Source organism: Eschscholzia californica, unplaced genomic scaffold (genome assembly GCF_041429995.1).
Source record: "Eschscholzia californica isolate CP2 unplaced genomic scaffold, dmEscCali1.0.p SCAF_5, whole genome shotgun sequence".
Classification (NCBI taxonomy): Eukaryota; Viridiplantae; Streptophyta; class Magnoliopsida; order Ranunculales; family Papaveraceae; genus Eschscholzia; species Eschscholzia californica.
Window position 1 is genome coordinate 2,686,584 of NW_028238472.1, and position 6,126 is coordinate 2,692,709.

A 6,126-nucleotide genomic window follows, 5' to 3' on the forward strand; every position below is an offset into this window, starting at 1 on the left:
CTAGGGTAATTTTATTGGCCCCCGTTTGTGTTATTAGCGCCTCTCACATCGTGGAAGGCGAGAGCTTATAAGTTTCACTCGAGGCTCGTAAGCTTCGCCCGTTGTGTTTTTATGTAAGAGTTAGTTTGTTTCTAGAGTAATTTTATTGGCCCTAGTTTGTGCTTTAGCGCCTCTCACACCGTGAAAGGCGAGAGGCTCATAAGTTTCACCCGAGACTCGTAAGCTTCCCAAGGAACGAAACTTCCCGAAATTTCACCGAAATTTTGCAAACGTTTCCTAAAATGAGATTAGGTGCACGAAATAACACTTACAACTATTTCCTGCATAGTTTCCACAGACATAATCGAAATTTCCACCGAAGTTGTTGGAAATATCGAAATTTCCACCGACATGATGAAAATTTCGACCGACGTAGTAGAAATCTAGCAAAAAAAAAAGGAGAAACTAATATTAGAAACATATCCCTTCCTTCGTCTTTCTCATCTTCATTTCTCTTACATCTCTCTCGATTTTTATATTATGTTTTTCATGGTTTTTAAATCTACTTGAATGATTTACGCCTTGACTTAACTACCTGAATTGATTTTATCTTAGTACAACCCCTGATATAACTGTGTAAGTGACGATACCTTCTCAAACTAACATAGTTTGTTAACTATTAACTATTATTAGTAAGAATGTTATCGTTTGGGTGTTATAGCCAAAAAGTTATTCAATTTTCTCCCGGAAGTAACTGTGTAATTGTTAATACTCCCTTAAACTAATAGATAATGTTAAACATCATTTTTATGCTTCATTATGGTTTAATAATCTTGTTATACATAATTGCATCATATTTTTATCATTTCTGTAGATTTGTAAGATTTCCACACTGACCGAAACATTTCTACGAAACGTTTTCACTTTTGGACCGACCGAAATTTCCACCGAAACCGAAATTTCATTCCTTGAAACTTCCCCCTTGCGTTTTCATATAAGAGTTAGTTTGTTTTTATGGTAATTTTATTAACTCTAGTTTGTGTTATTAGCTCCTCTCACACCGTGGGAAGCGAGAGGCTCATAAATTTCACCCGAGGCTCGTAAGTTTCACCCCTTATGTTTTTATATAAGAGTTTATTTGGTTCGAGGGTAAGTTTAGTGGCCCTAGCTTGTGTTATTAGCTCCTCCCACACCTTGGGAAAGGAAGGGATCATAACTTCACTTGTTATGTTTTTGTACAAGAGTTGGTTATGTTCTAAGGTAATTTTATTGGCCCCAATTTATGTTATTAGTGCCTTCCACACCCCGGGAGAAAGGATGCTCATAAGCTTCACCCATTATATTTTTTAATGGTGACCAATACGTGGACAACCAATTTTCTTATATGGACAACTATTTTCGGGTCAAGTGCGAGTCAACTATGTTAGAGTTATTTGACTTTGATTTAATATGGGGACACACCTCCATAAAGCCTTAAGTATTAAGAGTTAGTGATTTGTGGACCATTAACAAAAACAATGTAAAAATTGACATCTTCATCTTCTTCTTCGTTCCTTCAGGGCTGGTACTTCAGGGGTGGGCAATACCAAGATAATGGCTGTGAGAGAAAGTGGAAGAGAGAAAGATTCTGATTTTTTTTCTCGCAAGAACAACCCAAACCCAAACAAAGTAATGCTTTTATCATTCAGATCTTAACATTTCATGGAGACAATAAGAAGAAAAAGTAGAATACTAAAATGATTTACCCATGGCATGAAATTTGAAGAGATAGAGAGTAGTTATATTTACTCTTGCAACAACTACACTGATTTCACCATTCTCTAGGAGGCCCTAGAAATGCCCTAACTTTCCCTGTTCATTCCAGTGATGCATCTTCCACAACCCTCCAGCCATCAACCCTAAAGACCGTTCCTATGCAGATCTCTTTAACTACTCTAGGTCCTTTCAAAGTGGAATTATTCAGTTAACATTTCAAAACGGATTGTTATTAGGAAATCACACTTCTCTGATTCATAAATGCAAAGTACCATCAACCCTTGTGGAAACTAAATTTGAATCCAATAGTTGTTATAATCTGAGATGTGTTTCCAATTCAGAGGAATAATAAAAATTGATGAAGAAAAATTTCATGGATTTTGGAAGTATTAATCAAAGTGATTGTAAATGTTATTCTCATGATTTGCCCTAAATAATATTAAATCTGATTTTAATTCTTCTTCAGTTTATTTACAATGTCGCTCCAAAATTTCTCACTCTACAAATTTATTAGTGATGAGGATGAATTAGTAGAAGAAGGTGAATAATAATTCGAGTTTTGGAAAGAGAAAAGATAAACTTAAATTAAAACTTCTTATCCTCGGAGGATATGAATGAAAAATCATAGAGTGTTGTCCCCTTAAAAATTGTTGTCCATATAAATTTTTTAATTTTTCTAGTTGTCTAAATAAAATAGTTGTCCACATAAAAAAATTGGTTGTCCATATATTAGTCACCTTTTTAATATATAAGAGTTACTAGCACCTCCCACGCCTTTGAAAGGAAAAGACTCATAAGCTTCACCGGTTATGTTTTTATATAAGAGTTCGTTTTGTTTTAGGATAATTTTATTGGCCCCATTATAAGCACCTTCCACACCCTTGGAAGGCGAGAGGCTCATAAGTTTCACCCATTATCCTTTTTTAATAAAAGTTCGTTTCATTCTAAGGTAATTTTATTGACCCCAATTTGTTTTATTAGCGCCTCCCACACCCATTTAATTGTAATCGATACGTTTAGTCGTTTAGACCATACAATTTATTTGTGCCACCATGGGCAGGGTCAAACTGATTCAGGTGCAAAAAAATTGGTTCTTACCCGACAAATTGCAAGTATCTTTAGTAGTGGTGGACTAGTGGTAGGGTTGAACAAACTCGGTCGACCAAATAGATTTCAAGTGTTTTTTGGTAGTGGCGGTATGATTCAATTAATTTTCTAAAATGAAATCAATTCAATACTACATATTGTTTTAACAGAAAATGATACGATCCTACCGTTTAGAGAACAAACGAAGAGAGGAAACTATTCCACTCCCCTTCAAATTGATAGGAATGAACCGATTTTGTGTATCAAAATCAACCAAATCTTACACATTTTATGAGAAATATATAAAGGTGGGAGTGCTTATTTCAAGGGAGGGCGCTTTGAACCACTTCCTAAAAGTTAGGGTGCAAATAAAATTACACATTTAACATTCATGTGCACGCTTTTAAAACTTTCCAAAGTTGTCACTCACGAGATTTGGGAAATATTTTAGATGCACTTACAGTTTTTGTTATATGTACTCATATCAACAGTACTTTTTGTTCAGGTGATGTGAGTGCGCATAATCAAAAATGGTGAGTGCATTTAACGATTCCCATGAGATTTTCTTTCACCTATCATAAAGCCCATTGGATCTAACCAAAAAACAGGCCCCAACATAAGCATCTATAACAAAGAAGTTTTATGCGCACCACCCATCTTTTTTTATAGCTCCTATTATCATCTGCCTTATTTATCGGAAGCTTTCGTGTTGTCTTAAGATAGGGCCATAATAATGCCATATACAGGGGCTCTTCACATGATTGTTTGTTATTTATCTTCTAATCTGGTTCGGACTTGTCATAATCTGAACAGTCTAAATCAAATCAGCCCAAATAAGTCATTATGACAAAAACGAGCATTCCAAAATCTGACTTTAGTCAATTCAGACCTCATGTCAGATTAAAATCTGACTTCAGTCGAAAAAAATCGAATTTGATATACTAGAAGACTAATAGGTGTACTTAATAAACAAAAGGGTAAAACTACACATTATCGAGTATATGTTTTTCTAAAAATTCTTGATGTGTGATGAAATCACACCACTTGGTAATTCTCTGTGATTATGATAAAAATGAAAATTGTCAAGCAAAATCTTTCAATCTATTACCTACTGATAAAGGGAGGGTAATAAGAGATTATAGCAACAAAGAAATCACACCACTTGGTTGTTCTCTGTGATTAAATTTCTGTTTGTCATGCAATTCTATCTAGTTAGTGCTTAACTTGGTACCTGGTTGAATGGGACTTTGGGTAGGTCTGGTGCCTCTTGCCTAGGGTACGGACAGGGCCATGCCGAAGGAAAACCTTGTACCATGTGGGACGAGACTAGTAAACCTGGGTGGTGCCTAAATAAAAGAAAATATGTCTGGTATTGAGTCAGGTTTAGCCTCGATAGTATTATGATCTCACAACTTCTAAATCTGGTCTAAAAATTTGTCTCACAACTTCGCTAGGTCTTTTGGGTATAAGCCAGACACGTGCCAAGGAAAATACTTGTACCAAAATGAAACTAGAGAACTGGGCTAAGGTGGTGCGTAAATCAATGACAAAATGGCTCCTACTAATATAGGCGTTATACATTACCCTATGCTCATATACAATTTCGAATAACCTTTAGTTACCGAGCATTTGAATAATTGAATGGCCGTAAGAATGGAACCACGTAATATGTCATATAGCACAGGGTCCACTAGTTTATTAAATGGGAAGAAAACAGAATCAAACAGCCACCCACAATCACAGATGATCTAGAATATTTATCAAAAATATCTCATATAACAAGGTCCATTAGTTTGAATGAATGTGAAGACAACATTATATAAATGTGAAAAACATGAGATATTATCCTCGGCCTCAAATATTCATTAAAATTAATTAGCATATTTGAGGGAAGATGAATTGCAATTCCTAATGCTAATTAAGATTCAAGAGGACGACTACTAGGAACCCTATGCTAATAATATGCAATGTCATTTGTAATGAAACAAAGGTTCGATGACTTAGAGGCTAAAACTAAGATGGTGAGTTATAGATCAGAGCATATATGTTCGACTATCGAGAACAAAATCAACAACGAAAAGAAATTAACAAAATTCACACTTCAGTCGTGTCTTACTTGCGGTTTGAGTTATTGATAAGAAGTATTGATCACTCTAAGACCGAATTCCTTGCGTCAAATCTGAAATTCTAATAACTACTCAAATTGTCTAATCTTGGGGTACAAAGAAAACTTATAGACTTTTTTTTTTGTCCAAAGCTTATAGACTTGTTATATAAGATGCAAATTTGTCAGATTTTTCTTTGCTTCCAGTTGTAATAGTAGGACACATAACACTACTATATGAATCCTAGATTTCAACATGTTTGTAGCTTAACTTTTTCTCTCGAAATAAAAACAAAATTTCTTTGCTTAATTAAAGATAATTTCAGCTTTAAAACTTTTATTATGTTTTAACATATTATAAAGAAATTTCCCATTTGGTAACAAAAAGGGTTATTTCTCAAATGGTCCCTTACTTTGTAACCAGCTTCCCGCGTAGCCCCCTATTTTAACAAAAATATCCAGATGATCCCCTTTTCGTCGTTAACGTCAAAAGCCCGTTAAATTCGTACTTTCTCTCCCAAAAATACCCCTCCGTGCGGTTAGGCACGCTCTTTCAAACCGCGTCATCCCCAAGGGACATTAAATGTTGCAGACATCAACTATTTTTTTTTCTCGTTCTCTAAAAACTCTCTCTATCATCAACTTTCCATCTCTCTCTAAAAACTCTCTCTCTCATCAACTCTCTAAAAAACTCTCTCATCATCTGTAATGAAAAACGATGTACAAAATCTTGTCTAAATCCAAGAACCCAAGTGGAATTAATCGAATCAACTAGAGTGAAATTAATAGAACGGGTAAATTTGAAACAAAGAAGAAATGAATTGTTCAACAGATCTTGATAATTAATGTTGAGTTTGTCAAGTTCCCTAAAGTTCATATTTCCTTCTCTCTCTAAAAACTCTCTATCATCATCTCTTTGTTATAATTTTCTATTTGGAGCCTGAATAGAAGAAGAGGAAGAAGAAGCCATGGGTTTGTACAAGATTATTATCAACTTGGTTATAATATTCTTTCTTATTGTATACCCTGAATGTTTCTGGTCTATTCATGACCAAAACTTTATGAAATCTAATAAATCTCATTAGTTGGGATGGAATTCCTCAATCACCCAAGTTTCAATTTTGTAAATTTCCTAAAGTCATCTTCAAACACCAAAAAAACCCTAACTCAAGCCATCATCAAAATCACAAAATATTGATAAA